The 24,100-nt window shown below is 41.7% G+C and overlaps 1 protein-coding gene across 1 annotated transcript in view; it reads right to left on the bottom strand.

Moving 5' to 3' along the window:
* COL6A5 (collagen type VI alpha 5 chain) overlaps window positions 1-23,792 on the bottom strand; it is a 150,609-nt gene extending 126,817 nt beyond the window's left edge. Inside the window, exon 1 of the mRNA XM_086416162.1 lies at window positions 23,653-23,792. The gene's annotated coding sequence lies outside the window, so the exon portion shown is untranslated. The remainder of the gene's footprint in view (window positions 1-23,652) is intronic.
* Between the last annotated feature and the right edge of the window lie 308 nt (window positions 23,793-24,100).

The following is a 24,100-nucleotide window of genomic DNA, read 5'->3' as shown; positions in this document are numbered from 1 at the left end:
ATCCAACAATCACACTCCTTAGTATTTAACCAAATGAGTTGAAAACTTATACTCACACAAAAATCTACACATGGATAAATTTATGGTAGTTTTATTCATAATTTCCAAAGTTTGGAAGCAAACAAGATATCTTTTAATAGGTGAATGGATAAATACATTTTGGTGCAATGGATAAATATATTTTGATACAACAGACCATGGAATATTAGTGGTAAAAAGAAATGAGCTAACAAGCTATGAAAAGATTTAGAGGGATCTAAAATGAATATTAATAAGTGAAAGAGCCAATTTGAAAAGGCTACATTCTATATGACTCCAATTCTATAATATTATGGCAAAGGAAACTATGGAAATAGTGACAAGACGAGAGGTTGCCAGCATTTGTGGAGAGAGGGGAATGAAGCTATTCTCTATGATACTATAATGGTGGATACGTGACATTATACACATCCCCAAACCCATAGAATATGAAACACCAAGAGTAAACCCTAATGTAAATTATGGGCTTTGGTGATAGTGATGTGTTAATACAATTAATACAGTTAATACAATTAATTAATGTGTTCATCAATTATAACCAATGAATCAGTTTGATCGGGGCATGGGGGGGCGGCCGTGTGTGTTCATGTGTGGGGGCAGGGAGCATATGGGAACTCCTGGTACCTCCTGCTCAGTTTTGCTGTGAGCCTCGTTTGGGCATTAGGAATCTACCAAGGATAATAAAAATGATCTCTGTATTGATTGTGGTTAGATGGAAGTATGCATTTGCCAAAACAATTTTAAAAATACACTTAAAATGGATGCATTATACTGTATATGAATTATACCTCAATACAGTTCATGTTTGAGCATTCTTTGGCATTGCCTTTCTTTGGGATTGGAATGAAAACTGACCTTTTCCAGTCCTGTGGCCACTGCTGAGTTTTCCAAACTCGCTGGCATATTGAGTGCAGCACTTTCACAGCATCATCTTTCAGGGTTTGAAATAGCTCAACTGGAATTCCATCACCTCCACTAGCTTTGTTCGTAGTGATGCTTTCTAAGGCCCACTTGATTTCACATTCCAGGATGTCTGGCTCTAGGTGAGTGATCACACCATCGTGATTATCTTGGTCGTGAAGATCTTTTTTGTACAGTTCTTCTGTGTATTCCTGCCACCTCTTCTTAATATCTTCTGCTTCTGTTAGGTCCATACCATTTTTGTCCTTTATCGAGCCTATCTTTGCATGAAATGCTCCCTTGGTATCTCTAATTTTCTTAAAGAGATCTCTAGTCTTTCCCATTCTGTTGTTTTCCTCTATTTCTTTGTATTGATCCCTGAGGAAGTCTTTCTGATCTCTTCTTGATATTCTTTGGAACTCTGCATTCAGATGCTTATATCTTTCCTTTTCTCCTTTGCTTTTCGCTTCTCTTCTTTTCACAGCTATTTGTAAGGCCTCGTCAGACAGCCATTTTGCTTTTTTGCATTTCTTTTCCATGGGGATGGTCTTGATCCCTGTCTCCTGTACAATGTCACGAACCTCAGTCCATAGTTCCTCAGGCACTCTATCTATCAGATCTAGGCCCTTAAATCTACTTCTCACTTCCACTGTATAATCATAAGGGATTTGATTTAGGTCATACTGAATGGTCTAGTGCTTTTCCCTACTTTCTTCAATTTAAGTTTGAATTTGGTAATAAGGAGTTCATGTTCTGAGCCACAGTCAGCTCCTGGTCTTGTTTCTGTTGACTGTATAGAGCTTCTCCATCTTTTGCTGCAAAGAATATAATCAATCTGATTTCGGTGTTGACCATCTGGTGATGTCCATGTGTAGAGTCTTCTCTTGTGTTGTTGGAAGAGGGTGTTTGCTATGACCAGTGCATTTTCTTGGCAAAACTCTATTAGTCTTTGCCCTGCTTCATTCCGTATTCCAAGGGCAAATTTGCCTGTTACTCCAGGTGTTTCCTGACTTCCTACTTTTGCATTCCAGTCCTCTATAATGAAAAGGACATCTGTTTTGGGTGTTAGCTCTAAAAGGCCTTGTAGATCTTCATAGAACCATTCAACTTCAGCTTCTTCAGTGTTACTGGTTGGGGCATAGACTGTGATATTGAATGGTTTGCCTTGGAAATGCACAGAGATCATTCTGTTGTTCTTGAGATTGCATCCAAGTACTGCATTCGGAGTCTTTTGTTGACCATGATGGCTACTCTATTTCTTCTAAGGGATTCCTGCCCACAGTAGTAGATATAATGGTCATCTGAGTTAAATTCACCCATTCCAGTCCATTTTAGTTCGCTGATTCCTAGAATGTCAACGTGCACTCTTGCCATCTCCTGTTTGACCACTTCCAATTTGCCTTGACTCATGGACCTGACATTCCAGGTTCCTATGCAAATTGTGCTTTACAGCATCAGACCTTGCTTCTATCACCAGTCACATCCACAGCTGGGTATTGTTTTTGCTTTGGCTCCATCCCTTCATTCTTTCTGGAGTTATCTCTCCACTGATCTCCAGTAGCATATCGGGCACCTACTGACCTGGGAAGTTCCTCTTTCAGTATCCTATCATTTTGCCTTTTCATACTGTTCATGGGGATCTCAAGGCAAGAATACTGAAGTGGTTTGCCATTCCCTTCTCCAGTGGACCACATTCTGTCAGACCTCTCCACCATGACCCGCCCATCTTGGGTGGCCCCATGGGCATGGCTTAGTTTCATTGCATTAGACAAGGCTGTGGTCCTAGTGTGATTAGATTGACTAGCTTTCTGTGATTATGGTTTCAGTGTGTCTGCCCTCTGATGCCCTCTTGCAGGACCTACTGTCTTACTTGGGTTTCTCTTACCTTGGTTGTGGGGTATCTCTTCACGGCTGCTCCAGCAATTCCAATCCCAAAGAAAAACAATGCCAAAGAATGCTCAAACTACGGCACAATTGCACTCATCTCACACACTAGTAAAGTAATGCCCAAAATTCTCCAAGCCAGGCTTCAGCAATATGTGAACCATGAAATTCCAGATGTTCAAGCTGGTTTTAGAAAAGGCAGAGGAACCCGAGATCAAATTGCCAACATCCACTGGATCATGGAAAAAGCAAGTGAGTTCCAGAAAAACATCTATTTCTGCTTTATTGACTATGCCATAGACTTTGACTGTGTGGATCACAATAAACTGTGGAAAATTCTGAAGGAGATGGGAATACAAGACCACCTGACCTGCCTCTTGAGAAACCTATATGCAGGTCAGGAAGCAACAGTTAGAACTGGACATGGAACAACAGACTGGTTCCAAATAGGAAAAGGAGTACATCAAGGCTGTATATTGTCATGCTGCTTATTTAACTTCTATGCAGAGTACATCATGAGAAATGCTGGTCTGGAAGAAGCACAAGCTGGAATCAAGATTGCTGGGAGAAATATCAATAACCTCAGATATGCAGATGACATCACCCTTATGGCAGAAAGTGAAGAAGAACTAAAAAGCCTCTTGATGAAGGTGAAAGAGGAGAGTGAAAAACTTGGCTTAAAGCTCAACATTCAGAAAATGAAGATCATGGCATCTGGTCCCATCACTTAATGGGAAATAGATGGGGAAACAGTGGAAACAGTGTCAGACTTTATTTTTGGGGGCTCCAAAATCACTGAAGATGGTGACTACAGCCATGAAGTTAAGAGACACTTACTCCTTGGAAGAAAAGTTATGACCAACCTAGATAGCATATTGAGAAGTAGAGACATTACTTTGCCAACAAAGGTTCGTCTAGTCAAGGCTATGGTTTTTCCAGTGGTCATGTATGGATGTGAGAGTTGGACTGTGAAGAAAGCTGAGCACCGAAGAATTGATGCTTTTGAACTGTGGTGTTGGAGAAGACACTTGAGAGTCCCTTGGACTGCAAGGAGATCCAACCTGTCCATTCTGAAGGAGATCAGCCCTGGGATTTCTTTGGAAGGACTGATGCTAAAGCTGAAACTCCAGTGCTTTGGCCACCTCATGCAAAGAGTTGACTCATTGGAAAAGACTCTGATGCTGGGAGGGATTGGGGGCAAGAGGAGAAGGGGACGACAGAGGATGAGATGGCTGGATGGCATCACTGACTCGATGGACGTGAGTCTGAGTGACCTCCGGGAGTTGGTGATGGACAGGGAAGCCTGGCGTGCTGCGATTCATGGGGTCGCAAAGAGTCGGACACGACTGAGTGACTGAACTGAACTGAACTGAACAGTTGATGTGCCCAGTTTGGATGATAGATTATGTGACCTTGAGCATGGCGTACCACGGGCAGGGAGGTAGGAGTGGTCTGATCTGGAATAGGCATAAAGGGGTGCACAGAGACTTTAAAAACATTACTAATCCCAGGTTGACCTGCTTCCTAGTATCCCAGTGAGCTGGCCAGTCTAATTAGTGTTGGTAACAATCTGATCCTTCTTAGCCACATGGACCATTTCCACTGCCCTTCTATGTTGGTAAACCACAGGATACATATTCCCATCCCTAGAGACAAAACTCATACCAGTTTGGAAATAATCTTCCAGAAATCTTATGAATAAATGAATCATGACCTGTGACACCTGAATGCCAAGAGTCTGAATCTTAAAATTAAGGTTTTTTAGTCTAGACTAAAATAGACCTATCATAATACAAATTTGAGGAATCCAAAAATAAATCTAAAATTGTATGCCAATGCCTTGTGAGCTATTATTGTTTTCTTTAAACTCTAGTAGCAGAATTATAAACAATTGGCATTAGATCTCAGGAACAATACTCTTAATACTGTCAGCTGCTGAATTATTCATGAGGTCACTGTGCTACATCCATGCCACAGAAGGCAGATGTTTTTTGCCACTTATGTCTATTTGGAACAGCATACTATTTGGAGATTTTTTTTTTTCCCCTTAAAATTTCCTTTTTGTCTTCATTCTCTTTATATTTTTTGTGAAGTCTGGCATGAAGATAATTTAATCTAAATATAGGTTATTTGGTGATTTTCCTTCTATTAAAAATTTTAACTGCCATAGTTGACATTCCTTCTTTAATACAAAGACTTTAAAAGATACAACTTTTTTCTTAAAAGTTCATGGTCAGGATAGTATTAAAAGTAAAATTCAGTTTATAAAGATGATTTTGTTTAACAACATGAGGTCAGTTCATTTCAGTTCAGTCGCTCAGTCGTGTCTGATGCTTTGCAACCCCATGAATCGCAGCACGCCAGGCCTCCCTGTCCATCACCAACTCCCGGAGGTCACTCAGACTCACGTCCATTGAGTCAGTCATGCCATCCAGCCATCTCATCCTCTGTTGTCCCCTTCTCCTCCTGCCCCCAATCCCTCCCAGCACCAGAGTCTTTTCCAATGAGTCAACTCTTCACATGAGGTGGCCAAAGTACTGGAGTTTCAGCTTTAGCATCATTCCTTCCAAACAACACCCAGGACTGATCTCCTTTAGAATGGACTGGTTGGATCTCCTTGCCATCCAAGGGACTCTCAAGAGTCTTCTGCAACACCACACTTTAAAAGCATCAATTCTTCGGTGCTCAGCCTTCTTCACAGTCCAACCCTCACATCCATACATGACCACTGGAAAAACCATAGCCTTGACTAGACGAACCTTTGTTGGCAAAGTAATGTCTCTGCTTTTCAATATGCTATCTAGGTTGGTCATAACTTTTCTTCCAAGGAGTAAGCGTATTTTAATTTCATGGCTGCAGTCACCATCTGCAGTGATTTTGGAGCCCCCAAAAATAAAGTCTGACACTGTGTCCACTGTTTCCCCATCTATTTCCCATGAAGTGATGGGACCAGACGCCATGGTCTTCGTTTTCTGAATGTTGAGCTTTAAGCCAACTTTTTCACTCTCCACTTTCACTGTCATCAAGAGGCTTTTTGAGTACATCATGAGTACTAATACACTAAGCCAAGGATCAGGAAATTTTTCCTGGAATTTGTATACAAATAACTACTCAATTCTGCTCTTGCAAAATCAGCTGCAGACAATATGCAAACACACCAGCATGGTTGCAGAACTGCTTTAGGCCTTCTGTGGGGCCTAACAACTTCTGGTATGGGCTCCCTCCCAATACAGAAGTAAATTAAAAATTATATTTAAATAACTTTAGATACATGAATTATTTTTTTTGTTTGTTTTGGAAAAAATTAATAGACTCTTGTGGGCTCTAACATTGCATTGTTTTCCTGATGTGAGAAAAAAATTTAAATATTTTGACCCTAAAAATTTGATTTTTTTTCTATCTTTTAAAGAAATTAAGGCATTTCATTGACTTCTGTGGGCCCTGTTCTCTATGCCTTCTGTACTGAATGAATAATTTGGCCCTATAAAGCTATGTTTCAGTAAAATTTTGTTTGGCAGCAGGCTGCCAGCTTTGCACTGAATAATTAGACAAGTTTAATATTATGTTTTAATCTCTATTATCCTGCTTGATATGAGTTTTTAAATTTTAAAACCAATTGTTGGCTTAATTATTCTTCCTAAATATATCTACCTCATTCATACTTTATTAATATTCACATTAGCTGTTCACCCACTTTATTTGAAAGTCCATAACTGTCCCTGACCAGTATTGTCATACTAGTTGAAACCAACATTGTTTCTGATTAGTCAATGATTATTGTTAACTACTGTTAATTCTGCTCTTGTTCTTATTCTTCCTAACAGCTGTATAGTAAGTACCCCACTATACCAATGTATCCTAACTCATTTAGCCAGCTCTCTATAGATGAATACTTAGAATGTTTCCAATTTTTTCACAATTCTAAGCAATGTTGCAATAAACTTCACAGCACAAGGGAAAAGTATTTTTATAGGAAACTTACTAGGAGGGGAAACTCTGGGTCAAAGGGAATGTATATCTAAAATTATAATCAATATTAAGCAATTGCAACAAAAATGTGGTACTAAATTACATCTCCCTGGAACATATGGGAACTTATGTCTTCACATTCTCGTCACACACTGTTAAAGTTTTGGAATCCTGAATAAAGAGGGAAATTCATATTACCGCATGGCTCTCTGAATTCCTGTAATTACTAGTGAGCTTGCAAATTATATTTCTCCTATGAACTATATACCTAAGATTCTTAAGAGCCATTTCCCCTCATCAGTGTTTGTCTTGCCCTGCCCTGGATACCAGAGAAGGCAATGGCAAGTACTCTTGCCAGGCAGTACTCCGGTACTCTTGCCTGGAAAATCCCATGAATGGAGGACCCTGGTGGGCTACAGTTAATGGGGTCACTAAGAGTCGGACATGACTGAGCGACTTCACTTTCACTTTTCACTTTCATGCACTGGAGAAGGAAATGGCAACCCACTCCAGTGTTCTTGCCTGGAGAATCCCAGGGACAGGGGACCTTGGTGGGTTGCCGTCTATGGGGTCGCACAGAGTCGGGCACGACTGAAGCGACAGCAGCAGCAGCAGCAGCAGCAGCAGCCCTGGATACACTCTTAACATTAATGAATATACACAATCCTGGGTGTTTTATATTTTTTGTTGTTATTATAAATGGAATATTTTCTTCTACTCACTTTACTAAATGATTATTTATACTGGCCACTTTCCTAAACACTCTTGTTGAGTCATTTAGACTTCTCTAGTATATTCTGAGTTTAAATGGAAATAATGATTACTTTGTCTCCTCCTTCCTAAATGTCTATCTCTTATATTACTTTATCCTGTTATATTGACCAGAACTTTGAAAGTAATGTTAAATAATGATGTTGATAATGTTCCTAACTTAATGGTAAAATTTCAAATGCTTCACCATTAAAGTGTGATATGCTGGCACTTGGTTTGTAACATATATTTCTAACCATGTGTATTGCTGATCCTTTTGTGACGCCAATTGTCTTGCTTTTCACACTGTCCGCCTTGCTCGCTGAACCAGGGTGGGCAAGGCGCAAGATAAGGGGCTGGAAGAAAATGAGAGGAGCTGTAGGAACTGCAAATGCATTTATTCTCTCCCTGCCGGCATGGAAGCCGTTAACACAGCCTCTCTGCTGGCTGACGCAGCAGCCATAGCAGCAAACAGCACAACACAACACAACTGCACGCAGCCCTTCAGGGCTTTCCTAGGTGAGGCTTATGCGGGCGTACTGACACGGCAACCCCTGACCAAGCGAGCACCTCATGACGCGCATGTGCAGTGCTATGATGATCTCAGCTGTTGCATAGTCATTATCACGAAACGTGGGGCAAGAGAGCCTGAACACGCCAGCCTGGCTAATTTGCCCTCTCCCGGCACTCCACCCCTTCAGGGTCTCTCGCCTCACATTCTACGCCCGGTCCATCTGCGATTTTCCCCTTGGGGAGTAACACTGACCCTTAGATTCACTTCTTGCATCAGCTAAAATAAGCAATTACATCCCCAACACGTAGCAAAACCCAACTCCAGGTGTCACTTGGAACGCATGTTGCAGTCCTCGCGCTCACAGGGCTAGAAGAGCCACCCTCCACAGATGGAGTGCCTTTATCTGCCATGGCCAAGTCAGGTCCACTGTCTGTCCTTGTGAGATTGCAGGAAGGCCTCCGCAGAGGCAACCCCACCCCTCCGGGACTTTTAAGGACCCGCAAAACACTCCACAGGTGCCAGTCCACCAAAGAGGGGGTTTTTGTGGCGTTCACGGCCCACCCGCATATTCCAAATGCTTTGGAATATGTTCTACTGTTCAGGGTGGAATGTGTTCACACTGTTCTAAGTCTGCAAGAGAGTCAGAGGTTATAAGCACGTCACAAGACACAGCCTTTACACTTTACACGATACACTGTTCTAAACTTGCAGGAGAGGACACAGCCTTTACAGTACACCTCTGCACGAATCAGCCCACATTTGCATCCGCATGACCCAGACGGGGCCTTTCCCGGTTCAGCCCCGCTTCGGGGTCTTCACACTCCTGACACTTTTTGCCTGCTGCCACCCCTCTATTTCTCCCAAGCGAGCCACCACTGAGGTCCCTTCACAGATGGGGCACCCCACATAGGGTGCAAGAAGAGCAGTCAGGGATCCAAAAGAAGTAGATGGGGCTTTGTTCAAAATGGTGTATCGAATGCCACCAGCAAAGTGCTCATCATCTGGGCCTCAGGTCGTTGGGTTAAATACCGACTGCTTCATGCCCAGTTCTCTCACCCCTTGGGTCAACTCAGCATGGGTATGCCATTTACTCATAGTATCCGGGAGCTTTCCCACATTGCACCAAACGGTGGGGCTGGCAGCGTGAATCCATTCCCGCCATCTCATAAGGTTCATCGTCACCAACACTTACCACCTGGCTGTCAGAGATGCCGGCTTCTTCACGGTCACAGGGCTCTTGCTCTAACACCAATATACATTGCTCTAGCTCTTCCAAGCGTCCCTTCACATTGCTCATTGGCTTGGCATCACTGAGATTACTACCTTTGTTAGCCTTCAGGGCAATCAGGAAAATCCACCCCACAGTGCCAGCAGCAGTCTGTGCCGCCTTGTTCAGCAAAGGGGAACTCACCACCTTCGTAACACCTTCTCAATGCTCTCTGGTGAACCGTCCACTGCCTCCCAGTCTTCCACCAGAGCCGATGCCCGAGAGGACCACAGTCACACAGTACCACATACTATCTGGTGGCCATTGGCTTCCTCCACCCAGTGGAGCCTCAGGCTCCCCTACCCCCTGGGTATCCTGCCAACTACGCCAGTTGTATTGCTGACCCTGTTTCTGATGCCAGTTGTTTTGCTGTTCACACTGAACAGCCTGCACTGTCTGCTGAACCCAGGGTAGGCCAGGCACGAGCTAAGAGACTGGAGCGCTGTAGGAACTGCTGCTGCTGCTGCTAAGTCGCTTCAGTCGTGTCCGACTCTGTGCGACCCCATAGACGGCAGCCCAACAGGCTTCCCCGTCCCTGAGATTCTCCAGGCAAGAACACTGGAGTGGGTTGCCATTTCCTTCTCCAATGCATGCAAGTGAAAAGTGAAAGTGAAGTCGCTCAGTCGCGTCCGACTCCAGCAACCCCATGGACTGCAGCCCACCAGGCTCCCGCGTCCATGGGATTCTCCAGGCAAAAGTACTGGAGTGGGGTGCCATTGCCTTCTCCGGTAGGAACTGCAGATGTGTTTATTCTCTCCTGGCTGACACAGCAGCCGTAGCAGCAGACAGAGCATAACACAACATAACCTCACACAACCCTTCAGGGCTTTTCAAGGTGAAGGTTATTTAGGCATACTGCACACAGTTGCCCCGACCAAGTGAGTACCTCATGATGTGCGTGTGCGGTGCTATAAACGATCTCAGCTGTTCAGTTCAGTTCAGTTCAGTCACTCAGTCGTGTCCGACTCTTTGAGACCCCATGAACCGCAGTACACCAGGCCTCCCTGTCCATCATCAACTCCCAGAGTTTACCCAAACTCATGTCCATTGAGTCGGTGATGCCATCCAACGCTGTTACATAGTCATTATTTACAAAACAAAGGACGAGAGAGTCTGAACACACCATCTTGGCTAATCTTCTGACGCCCCACACCATATTAAAAAAAAAAAATCCTCAGGGTACATGCCTAGGAGTGAGATTGCTGGGTCATATGGTGGTTTTATTCCTAGTTTTTTAAGGAATCACCATACCGTCTTCCACAGTGGCTGTATCAATTTACATCCCCACCAACAGTGCAAGAATGTTCCCTTTTCTCCACATTCTTTTCGGCATTTATTGTTTGTAGATTTTTTGATGAGGAAACCAAAATTGAAAAAGACACGTGTATCCCATTGTTCATTGCAGCACTGTTTACAATAGCTAGAACATGGAAGCAACCTAGATATTCATCGACAGGTGAATGGATAAAGAAGTTGTGGCACATATACACAATGGAATATTACTCAGCCATAAAAAGGAACACATTTGAGTCAGTTCTAATGAAGTGGATGAACCTAGAACCTATTACACAGAGTGAAGTGAGTTGGAAAGAGAAAGATAAGTACCATATTCTAATACATATATACAGAATCTAGAAAAATGGTACTAAAGAATTTATTTAGTACCAGGGCAACAGTGGAGAAACAGACGTAGAGAATAGACTTACGGACATGGGGAGAGGGGAGGAGAGGGTGAGATGTATGGAAAGAGCAACATGGAAACTTACATTACCATATGTGAAACAGATAGCCAATGGGAATTTGCTGTATATCTCAGGAAATTCAAACAGGGGCTCTGTATCAACCTAGAGGGGTAGGATGGGGAGGGAGATGGGAGGGAGGTTCAAGAAGGAGGGGATATATGTATACCTATGGCTGATTCATGTTGAGGTTTGACAGAAAACAGCAAAATTCTGTAAAGCAATTATCCTTCAATAAAAAATAAATTTAAAAAAAATCCTATTTTATTTTAACCTAAAATTTAAGAGAATTGTGAATAGCTGTGAAATATTACTTTTTCAACATCTACTGTAATTCCCAGGTATATTTTTCTTTTACAAACTAATAATATGCTTAGCTTTAACAAGATGTGTGTGTGTGTGTGTGCTGAGTCACTTCAGTCGTGTCCAACTCTGCAACTCCATGGAATGTAGTCCACCAGGCTCCTCTCTCCATGGGGTTCTCCAGGCAAGAGTACTGGAGTGGGTTGCTGTGTCCTCCTCCAGGGGGTCTTCTTGACCCAGGGATCAAATCCATGTCTCTTTAACTCTATCTGCATTGGCAGGTGGGTCCTTTATCACTAGAGCTATCTGGGAAGCCCTCAACAAGACCTTAGTGGGTAACGTATTAGAGTTCTTAACATCGAACTACTATGGAACAAACCCCAGGTAGTCATCATGCATCCTCTTGTACGTACTGTCAGATTTTACTTGCTAGTATTTGATTCGGAAAGTTTGAACCATTGTTTGGAAGTGAGGAACACTGATGTCTTTTACTTTTTGTGACCTCTCTTTGGTTTTTGTATCAATTCTGCTGCATTTACAAGAATGATTAGGAAGCTTTTCTTCTTTCTCTTTGTTTCTAAACATTTTAAATGTTAGAGGAGTCATCTGTCACTTCAAGTTTTGACGGGATTTACCCAGGGTCAAGGGTGCTAGCTTTCAGCTGTCTTAATTCCTTCCAGTGTTAGATGCCACATCAGCTTTCTACTGCTTCTTCAGGTGGATGTTGTAATTATCATTCTTGCTTTCTTTTTTCCATTGCATCTTGGTTTCAAATTGTTTATGATAAAATCAGGCACATTATCTTCTCTTTTTTTCTCTCCCCTCTAGGGTTATCTCTAACTTCTCTTTCCTAATATTATGTATTTGTTTTCTTTCTTTCTTTCTGGATTATGGCAATCAGTAGGTCATCCTTTTTACTGAGAAATTTTTCATCAAAGAACTTTTTTGCATGTATTAATGAATCCTATTGTTTTTCTTTGCCTTAATTCTCAATTTTCTGTTTCTATCTTTACTTGGGTTCATTTTGTGTTTTCCTATAATTTCTTGAATTGAATGATTAAGCCATTATTTCTATTCTTTCTTTTTTTTTCTTAGGAGTGAAAACTTTTTGAGCAATGCATTTTCCTGATTATAACTATATCTCTACAACACTGCCTTTGGTAAGCGAGCATTTTCATGATTGTTATAGGGCAGTTATTCTTCAATTATGGTTTTAAATTTTTAAATAGTTAGAGATTTTAATTTGGGGCTTTTTTATTGAAGCTGTTTTATTTTTCAGTGTGAGTGTAACTCCTACTTTTATTATTTACTTTTGGCTTCAATGCGTTGCATTCAGAGATTGTGATCTGTGCTATTTCTTTTTTTAATCCACTGAGGTTTCCCATGTGACCAACATAAGCTCACATTTTAAAAAGGCTAATAGATGTTTGAACAAAAAATCATATTATTCCTGATAATAATAGAATTTATTATTAATCTATTAGATTATCCTTATTTATTTTTGCCTATATAATTTCTCAAGGACTAAAATAAAGGCAATGCATTTCCCCTACACTATATTTTCGTCAATTTTCTTTTATTTCCTACAGTTTAGCTTAATATATTTCTGTAACAGGCTAGTTATTTCCTAAGGTTTATGTTGTCCTCGTGGATTATACTCATTTGTAATCATTATTATGTGACCTTTGGAGACAGCTTGTGCCACCACAAGGTCAGAAACTCCATCAGAGAAGGATATCTGATTTGGGTCACTGTTGTTACCCCAGACTTTACTGCTGTTTATCAATAGCACTCAAAAAATAACAGTTTTTTAAAAAGAAGGTTAAAACAAGGAGCAGATGGAGAAACAGAAGAAAGTTAAAAAAAAAAAAAAACATGAACGAGGCCTCACTGAGTATGCTCTCAACATTATTTGCTCTCAACATTATCTGATATAACATTATAATCCCTGTTTTCCCTTGAGTCAGTTCAGTTCAGTCACTCAGTCATGTCTGACTCTGCAATCCCATGGTCTGCAGCATGCCAGGCCTCCCTGTCCATCACCAACTCCCAGAGCTTGCTCAAATTCATGTCCATCAAGCTGGTGATGCCATCCAACCATCTCATCCTCTGCTGTCCCCTTCTCCTTCTGCCTTCAATCTTTCCCAGCATCAGGGTCTTTTCCAATGCATCAGTTCTTCACATCAGGTGGCCAAAGTATTGGAGTTTCAGCTTCAGCATCAGTCCTTTCAATGAATATTTAGGATTGATTTCCTCTAGGATTGACTGGTTGGATCTCCTTGCTGTCCATGGGACTCTCAAGAATCTTCCCTAGCACCATAGTTCAAAAGCATTAATTCTTTGGCTATCGGCCTTTTTTATTGTCCAGCTCTCACATCTGTACATGACTACTAAAAAAACCCATAGCTTTGACTATACAGACCTTTGTAGGCAAAGTAATCTCTCTGCTTTTTAATACACTGTCGACGTCTGTCATTGCTTTTCTTCCAAATAAATAGGTGAAATGAATTAAATAATATGTTTCACTTAACCTGACATATCTAAATATCAATTTATTGTCAATATAAAGATTATTAATGAGACACTTCACATTATTTTTTCATACTAAGCCCTCAAAATCTGGTATATATTTTACTCCCACAGCACAAATCAACTCAGACACATTTCAAGTGCTTAGTAACCACCTATGTTGAGTGGCTACCTAACAGGACAGCACAATTATAGATCATGGAACACAGAGAAAAGGACAATGTGCTTTAGGTCCTCAGTCCAAGGCCTTCTACCTCACCTCCCGGGTAAAGGAGAGCAATAACTCAGCACATGCAGCGTCCTTATAGCACAAGCCCATTAGGAAGTGCTGGGCCAAGTGACTTTTCAGAAGCGGTTAATTAGGACAGTGTTTCTGCAGCTTTAATATGCCCAAGAATTACCTGGGCATCATTTTTTAAATTTTGTTTCACTGAAGTAGATTTGATTTACAATGTTGTGTTAATTTCTGCTGTACAGCAAGGTCATTCAGTTAGCCATGAATATTCACTCTTTTTCATATTCTTTTCCATATGGTTTATCACAGGATACTGAATATATTTCCCTGTGCTGTATAGTAGGTCCTTGTTGTTTATCTGTTCTATATAACAGTTTGCATCTGCTAATCCCAAACTATCTTTTTGCATATTCACAAGAGAAGACTCTACACATGGACATCACCAGATGGTCAATACTGAAATCAGACTGATTATATTCTTTGCAGCCAAAGATGGAGAAGCTCTATAGAGTCAGCAAAAACAAGACTGGAAGCTGACTGTGGCTCAGATCATGAACTCCTTATTGCCAAATTCGGACTGAAATTGAAGAAAGTGGGGAAAACCACTAGACCATTCAGGTATGACCTAAATCAAATCCCTTATGATTATCCAGTGGAAGTGAGAAATAGATTCAGGGGATTAGATCTGATAGAGGGAGTGCCTGAAGAACTATGGACAGAGATTCATGATATCATACAGGAGACAGGGATCAAGACCATCCTCAAGAAAAAGAAATTCAAAAAAAGCAAAATGGCTGTCTGACGAGGCCTTACAAATAGCTGTGAAAAGAAGAGAAGTGAAAAGGAAAGATATACCCATTTGAATGCAGAGTCCCAAAGAATAGCAAGGAGAGATAAGAAAGCTTTCCTCAGTGATCAGTGCAAAGAAATAGAGGAAAACAACAGAATGGGAAAGACTAGAGATCTCTTCAAGAAAATCAGAGATACCAAGGGAACATTTCATGCAAAGATGGGCTCGATAAAGGACAGAAATGTTATGAACCTAACAGAAGCAGAAGATATTAAGAAGAAGTGCCAAGAATACACAGAAGAACTGTACAGCAAAGATCTTCATGACCCAGATAATCACGATGATGTGATCACTCACCTAGAGCCAGACACCTTGGAGTGAGAAGTCAAGTGGAAACATCACTATGGAAACTTAGGAAACATCACTTAGGAAACATCACTATGAACAAAGCTAGTGGAGGTGATGGAACACCAGTTGAGCTATTTCAAATCCTGAAAGATGAAAGTGCTGCACTCAATATGCCAGTAAATTTGGAAAACTCAGCAGTGGCCACAGGACTGGAAAAGGTCAGTTTTCATTCCAATCCCAAAAAAGGCAATGCCAAAGAATGCTCAAACTACCACACAATTGCACTCATCTCACAGGCTAGTGAAGTGATGCTCAAAATTCTCTAAGCCAGGCTTCAACAGTACGTGAACCATGAACTTCCAGATGTTCAAGCTGAATTTAGAAAAGGCAGAGGAACCAGATATCAAATTGCCAACATCTGCTGGATCACCAAAAAAGCAAGAGAGTTCCAGAAAAACGTCTACTCCTGCTTTATTGACCATGCCAAAGCCTTTGACTCTGTGGATTACCAGAAAGTGTGGAAAACTCTGAAAGAGATGGGAATACCAGATCACCTGACCTGCCTCTTGAGAAATCTGTATGCAGGTCAGGAAGCAGCAGTTAGAACTGGACATGGAACAACAGACATGTTCGAAATCAGGAGAGGAGTATGTCAAGGCTGTATATTGTCACTCTGCTTATTTAATTTATATGCAGAGTACATCATGAGAAACACTGGACTGGATGAAGCACAGGCTGGAATCAAGATTGCCGGGAGAAATATCAATAACCTCAGATATGCAGATGACACCATCCTTATGGCAGAAAGCGAAGAGCCTCTTGATGAAAGTAAAACAGAAGAGTGAAAAAGTTGGCTTAAAACTCAACATTCAGAAAACTAAGATCATGGCATCTGGTCCCATCACTTCATGGCAAATAGATGGGGAAACAGTGGAAGCAGTGACTGACTTTATCTTTTTAGACTCCAAAATCACTGCAGGTGGTGACTGCAGCCATGAAATTAAAAGACGCTTACTCCTTGGCAGAAAAGCTATGACCGAACTAGAAGGCATATTAAAAAGCAGCGACATTAGTTTGCCAACAAAAGTCCATCTAGTCAAAGCTATGGTTTTTCCAATAGTCATGTACGATGTGAAAGAAAGCTGAGCACCGAAGAATTGATGCTTTTAAAATGTGGTGTTGGAGAAGACTCTTGAGAATTCCCTGGACTGCAAGGAGATCCAACCAGTCCATCCTAAAGGAAATCAGTTCTGAATATTCATTGGAAGGACTGATGCTGAAGCTGAAGCTCCAATACTTTGGCCACCTGATGGGAAGAACTGACTCATTGTAAAACACCCTGATGCTGGGAAAGATTGAAGGCAGGAGGAGGAGGGGACATCAGAGAAGGAGATGGTTGGATGGCATCACTGACTCAATGGACATGAGTTTGAGTAAACTCTGGGAGTCGGTGATGGACAGGGAGGCCTGGCGTGCTGCAGTCCATGGGGTCGCAGAGACATGACTGAGTGACTGAACTGAACTGAACTGAATCCCAAACCCCCACTCCATCCCTCCCCCTTTCAATCTCCCCTTGGCAACCACAAGAATGTTCTCTATGTCTGTGAGTCTGTTTGTTTCTTGCATAGGCTCATTTGTGTCATATTTTAGATTCCACGTATAAGGGATGTCATGTGGTATTTGCCTTTCTTTTTCTGACTTACTTCAGTTAATATGACACTTTCTAGGTCCGTTCATGTTGCTGCAAATGGCATTATTTCATTATCTTTTACACCTGAAATGTACCACACTGTATATATGTACCACATCTTCATTAGCCAGTCATCCACCAATGGACATTTAGGTGCTCTTCATGTCTCACTGTGTGAATAGTGCTGTTATGAACATAGTCTTGCATGTATCTTTTTGATTTAAAGTTTTGTCCAGATATTGGGTGTCTTTTTAAAATGCAGGCTCTGATTCAATAGCTCTGGAGTGCATTCTTTATATTTAACAAGACCCTAAAGGAGGCTGGTCCTCTGAAAACACTTTGTGTAGCAAAAGATTAAGTCATATATTCTGAAGTCTGTCATAATTGTGAATGTCTTTCGGATACATTTTCAACTTGCCAACAGTCTAAATCAGTACTGTTTAACAGAAATAGAACACAACCCATATATAGAATGTGGCTATATATAGAATATATTCCTGGGTCTCATCCATTTCAGTTTTCCTTTCAGTTCTTTGTTACTGAGTCATTGCCTTCCAGAATCTGATGTTATTGAGATAATTCATTTGGTTAGCCTAATTTATTTTTAATTTTTCTGTCCACATAATGTATCTATTAATCTCAATAACACCATGCTAATCTTTGTTTTTGTTTTTCTGGAACATAATGAGACTGAGGATTTTGATCTGCCAATTTAGATGTTCTTTTACTTTAGCAAAGTTTTCATCTAATTCCATATTTCTTCAATTAAAAGATTTTTTTTCACATTTGGTGTTTCTCAAACTAAGATATAACTTGTAAGTAACATGTCCATGCAGTAATTAATCATTTACTTTTATTCTCCTGAAAGCTATTTTTAAATCAATGGTGCATCTTGAAATTAACAATAGTTCGAGACCAAAGAAATGCAATAAGTTTTATATTTATTTTCACTTCCCTTTGATCTTTCTCTCTTTTTTTTCCTGGAAAGTCACATGGTTTTGTGCTTTTTGTCTGTTATTTGTCCTCTATTACCATTACTCTCCTTAACCAGTTTTCTTCCTCTGTCCATATGCTCTGCAATCTGTGAAATTTTTCCCCAAAGTGCCATTTAAGTCAAAGCTCAATTTTCCACAAAGTTGACTTATATCTAGTTGCTTCTAATATGGGTTTTGGTTTTGTAACAGTTTTATTTTCCTTTTGTGCTTTTCTTGGCTTTCCCTTTCATTATGTCTTACATTTTTTGACCACTTTTATTATAAACCTGTTTTCTCTAATGCCTTAGAGTTCAGAGTAATTTTCTTCTTTTTTTGGAATAATTCTTAATCTCTGTTTGGCATATACCAGATGCTTCATTCTTTATTGGAAGCAGTTTTGCATAATACCCACATTGGTGCTTTGGGTTTTTTTGTGCAGGTTTTAAATATGTTTTGGGGGTAAGGGGATGAGGGGCAAGGGGAGTAAAATTAGGATCCAACAGAAGTTGGTTGAACACATTTCACATTTATGGTTCTCGGCTATTTTGTAGTTTATTGATATTGGGAACAGACATTTTCCTCTCATTATACTTTTAGCTGCTTGTTACTACTTTATACAGAATCTACGGATTTTTTTTTCTGGATTTATTTTGTCAGCAACCTCAATTAACTCAATCAACTTTTAATTGTTTCTCTTAGTCACGGCCTCTGTGGGTCACGACTACCACTTGCCCATAAGATAAAAGAAGACGGTGATGTAAACTACCTCCCCCAAGCACATGCATGCTCAGTCGTGTCCGACTCTGTGTGACCCCATGGACTGCAGCCCGCCAGGCTCCTCTGTCCATGGAATTTTCCAGGCAAGAATACTGGAATGCGTTGCTGTTTCCTTCTCCAGGGGACCTTTCCAACCCAGGGATTGACCCTGCATCTCCTGCACTGGCAGGGGGATTCCCACTCCACCACCTGGGAAGCTCCACCCAAGTTCACACAGCTATTAAATGATGACATTTTGATTTGCACCCAGGTAGTGAAACTTGCTCAGTTGTGTCTGATTCTTCGAGAGCCCGTGGACTGTACAGTCCATGGAATTCTCTAGACCACAATACTGGAGTGGGTAGCCATTCCCTTCTCCAGGAGATCTTCCCAACCCAGGGATCCAACCTAGGTCTCCTGCATTGAAGGCAGATTCTTTACCAACTGAGCTATCAGGGAAGCCCTGATAGGTAGGGTAGACTCTCAAATCATTACACTCCCTCTTTCCTTTTTTTCTTACCTAATCACAGAGTCATCTTCATTCTCTCATTTCTTCTACAACCTGCTCCCTCTCTATTAAGGAGATGAACTGAATAAAGTAAAGCTAAGGTCCAGGGCAGGTCTCTACTAACTGGGCGGCATGTGCTCTTGCCATCTTAAGCCTCAATTTCTTCATTAATGAAATAGTAATAAACACATCTACTTAAAAAAAAACTTTCAGGATTACTGCAAGATTTAGATATAATCATTTAATAAACTGCTTCAAGACCTAGATAGAGATATCACTATTATTACAATATCATGGAAACAGTGACAGATTTTATTTTCTTGGGCTCCAAAACCACTGTGGATGGTGACTGCTGCCATGAAATTAAAAGACATTCACTCTTTGGAAGAAAAAAGCTGTGACAGACCTAGCCAGTGTATTAAAAAGCAGAGACATCACTTTACTGACAAAGGTCCATAGAGTCAAAGCTATGTTTTTTGCAGTATCATGTATGGATGTGAGAGTTGGACATAAAGAAGGCTGAGCATCAAAATATTGATGCTTTAGAACTGTGCTGTTGGAGAAGACTCTTGAGAGTCACTTGGACAGCAAGGAGATTAAACTAGTCAATCCTAAAGGCTATCAACCCTGAATATTCATTGGAAGGGCGGGGCTGATGCTGAAGCTGAAGCTCCAATACTTTGGCCACCTAATGATAAGAGCTGATTCACTGGAAAAGACCCTGATGCTGTGTAAGAGGAGAAGGGGGTGACAGAGAATGAGATGGTTGGATGGCATCACTGACTCAACGGACATGAGTTTGAGCAAACTCAAGGAGATAGTTAAGGACAGGGAAGCCTGATATGCTGCAGTTCATGGGTCATGGAGAGTTGGACATGACTTGGTGACTGAACAACAGCAATCATGCCCAAAGTGTTTCTATTTCAGGGCCTGTCTGTTTGACTTGAACATCCTCAAGCCACCTAGTTGCCTAGAAATTTGTTATTACACTTTCTCTCTCACCTTCTATTCCCCAATGCACTCACATGTACCCAACACATCCACTGTCACTCGCTCTTCAAAGTACCATTCTTGTCCAGCATCTGCGCTACATAGATTTCTAGTTGCCTACCCATTGCCCATTACTACATTGTTATCAACAGAATCTCTGTATCAATGAATGGCGCAACATGCTCAGCTACAAAAACACATTTTCAAACCTCCTTTGTCTCAAAGGTTTGCCAATGAAATACACACAGAAAGTGGATGACTCAGCAGAAGATAGGTCTTCGTGTCGTATAATTATGCCTGTACTACTGATAGAGAAATTAAGGTAGTACATCTTGCCCCAAAACTTGAGGTCTCTCTAAATGTAAAGATGATGCTCTTTCCACTGCCTTACACTGTCTTTATAAGGCTCTCCTGAGAAGGCAATGGCAGCCCACTCCAGTACTCTTGCCTGGAAAATCCCAGGGATGGGGGAGGCTGGTAGGCTGCAGTCCATGGGGTCGCTAACAGTCCGACACAACTGAGCAACTTCCCTTTCACTTTTCACTTTTCACTTTCATGCATTGGAGAAGGAAATGGCAACCCACTCCAGTGTTCTTGCCTGGAGAATCCCAGGGACGGGGGAGCCTGGTGGGCTGCCGTCTATGGGGTTGCACAGAGTCAGACACAACTGAAGCGACTTACCAGCAGCAGCAGCTCACTATTCAGGTCTCTTTATGTCCCTTATTGTCAAAGATAAGTAGTTAACCATGCTAAGGGAGAAGACTCAAGGTATCTTCTGAGCCCTGCAAATAATGTGGAATTTCACAGTGGCTTTTCAGAGACCCAGTCTTGGATTACAGAATACCCCCCAAAGAATGGCTTGAAAAGTCAAAACTCAAACAACAGAAAAATCTAGGGCAGTACCATCAGGCACTGGGGATTGACAGGAGTAACAAAAATGCTGGCAACTGTCACAGGCACTACAAGCTAGCTCTTCCTCCTGAGGGAGGTGGGCATGCATCTTGTTTGTATCCGAGGTCCCAGTTTTGCCCAGCTCTTACCTTTTCCTCCTTTGTATGTGGTTAGAGAGGACCTGAAGCTAGACCCTACAAGACTGACAGCAGTATCCTAAAAGTAAACCTCAGTGCCATGAAAAGTACACATTTCAAGTGAATTTCTGTTCTTCACTGCTAGAGCTAAAGGGTTCTAGGTAAATATTCCAAGATTCGAAAGTCCTCCCTTTTGGAAGGTGATTTGAACTTGAAGGCAGAAAATCACAACATAAAATTACATGCAAACAAGATATATGTCATAAATCTTATACTTTGTTACAGAAGGATGCTGATTATATGTTCTTTGAGTACTTACGAACAAGTATGTACAGGCATGATTCTGAGGAATACAGAAAAGTTTACAGGGACAAACTTTATTTTCAGACGCTCATGACTTTCCTAGCACTGGCTTAAAATTTTACCAACATTTCCAAAGTTGTTTTTGAAGAAAATTTAGTTAGCCTTTGACATCAGTGAGCAAGCCTTTCAGATGTTTTAAATTAAAACACGCATACATAATTAATTATGTGGCCACCGTATTAAGCATTTTCTCTGCTTTAACATATTAGTAGAGTCCAGGTTGTAACCATAATGCACGTAGGGAGCTCTGGGGTGATACTTTGAAATCATGCTGGCAAGTGCCACCTCAAGACCATACATCCTGCATCCAGAAAACTGAGAAATATATACAACATTTTTCCAGAGTCTCAGAATAAGTCAGTAATGGATTTAGACATAATATTTAAATTAAGTCACCAAAGGAGAAGCAGAAAAACAAACAAACAAAAATAAAAACCCCACAATTGAAAGCAAACCATTCACAGAACCTTCATCACTGAATATTTCATGAGTAAAGTTCTCAGCCTCATCTACAGAAATTGTTCAGAACCTTGGAGAATGAGGAACCACATGATTTGGATATACCTGGCATCCATAATTGTTTCCAAGGGGCATCCCCATAGCAACTGATTCCTTTTCAGAGTTCCTAGGAGGTAGCTAGCTCTGGCATTGGGCTTTTCAGAAAAGGGGACAAATCTTCTCTCTCATTTTGATTCATAAGAAATTTCAGGATCCCTATTTATTCTACTTGTAAAATATATTACATAAACTAATACAAAGATCAGAAAATATGTCCTGCCAATGTGAATCTTTTTTTTCTTAAAAATTTTGTTCAGAACTCACTCACAAAGTAAACACATCTCTTCCAAAATATCTATTCTGGCATTCTGAGTTAACAACAATAATAAAAAAATAACTTCAGAAGGAGCAATTAAATGCTAAAAACCAAAATAAAAATGAGATATGAAACACTACACCAAATTACAAAGATCCTGGTTAAAGGAAAAATATGCTAGCAGTTTGAAGATCTTAAGAGCCAGATAACTCCCTTCTTCATTTTGAAAGAAACTTAATTGGAACCTGACACACAGCAGAAATTCAGAGATGTTTGTTAAAGTGGTGAGTGCTGTTTCGAGGAAATTTCAGAGATGGTAGTTCACAGTTTGGTACAGAATAGCAATTTCTACCAGAGAAGGCAATGGCACTCCACTCCAGCACTCTTGCCTGGAAAATCCCATGGACGGAGGGAGGACCCTGGTGGGCCGCAGTCCATGGGGTCGCTAAGAGTCGGACACGACTGAGCGACTTCACTTTCCCTTTTCACTTTTATGCATTGGAGAAGGAAATGGCAACCCACTCCAGCATTCTTGCCTGGAGAATCCCAGGGACGCGGGAGCCTGGTGGGCTTCCGTCTATGGGGTCGCACAGAGTCGGACACGACTGAAGCGACTTAGCAGCAGTAGCAGCAGCAATTTCTACAAACTATGAGTGTTTCAAAGTTCTTATGATGCAGTATCTGAATCTACCCCAGTAACTAACGCCTTACGGCTCACTGTGCACCCACTGCTGTTTATTTTAGGGGTCCTGCATGGGGTAAGGGGCCCAAGTGTTAGACCCAAGTGACCTCTAAGTCAGTGGCTATCAAACTTCTGCAGGGTCAGAATCTCCAGGAGGACTTGTTAACACACATACTTCCCAGTCCCAGAGACTGAGGCTCAGCAGGTGTGGGGTGGGGCCCATGAATTTACATTTCTAACCAGGTGCCAGGGGATGCAGCTGCTACTTGTCTTTGGACACGTCGAATAGCACTGCTATTCGATCCTTTTCAATTCAGAGTCTAACCTTTCAGAACCTGGTCTCAGTTTGCAAAAGTCCTTAGAGTCTGGGATTTGACAGGATCCTACAGGGGCAAAAATTACCAGGATGCGGGAGTTGGTGATGGACAGGGAGGCTTGGCGTGCTGCGATTCATGGGGTTGCAAAGAGTCGGACACGACTGAGCGACTGAACTGAACTGAACTGAACTCATGTCTACCTACCTGCCCTCGGAGCCCTCCTCCGCCCATTTTATGCCCAAGCCCCTGTAACCGGCACTCACCGAGCTTTCCCAGGGCCCGGGGCCCCTCAGAACGGCGGGCAGGGCCCCTGATTCCCAAGGGCGGCACTAGCGCCTGGGCGCGGGAACGGCGCGCGGTGGGGAAGTGCGGAGCTAGGTCCCCGCTCTACCGCGGGTGATACGGAGCGCCCCGCGCCCTGCTGGGCCCTTTAAAACGCGCGGACTGGTGAACTTGGCTGGGCTCGCCGGGTGTGGGGGTGGGGGGCCGGGAGGAGGGGGGGGGTGTTGGGCTGGACTATTAATTCCTCGTGGGTTTCATGTGAGTGTCCAGAGACTCTCCAGCTGTTGGCTCTTTGCGCAGCTGCCAGCAGCTGTTTCGGAGGAAGCCGGGGGCTGTCAAAAAAAAAAAAGAAAAAAACTTGAGAAAGCGGTTTCTCAGAAACCCAGGGCAACTTTTATCTGCTGAACTGAGGTCACTGTTGCTACTTGA

The sequence above is a fragment of the Bos grunniens genome, chromosome 1 (genome assembly GCF_055505025.1).
Source record: "Bos grunniens cultivar Pamir isolate PY7600 chromosome 1, Bosgru_T2T1.0, whole genome shotgun sequence".
NCBI classification, from domain to species: domain Eukaryota; kingdom Metazoa; phylum Chordata; class Mammalia; order Artiodactyla; family Bovidae; genus Bos; species Bos grunniens.
The sequence above is the reverse complement of the archived record's forward strand: the minus strand, read 5'-3'. Positions and strand labels throughout refer to the sequence as shown.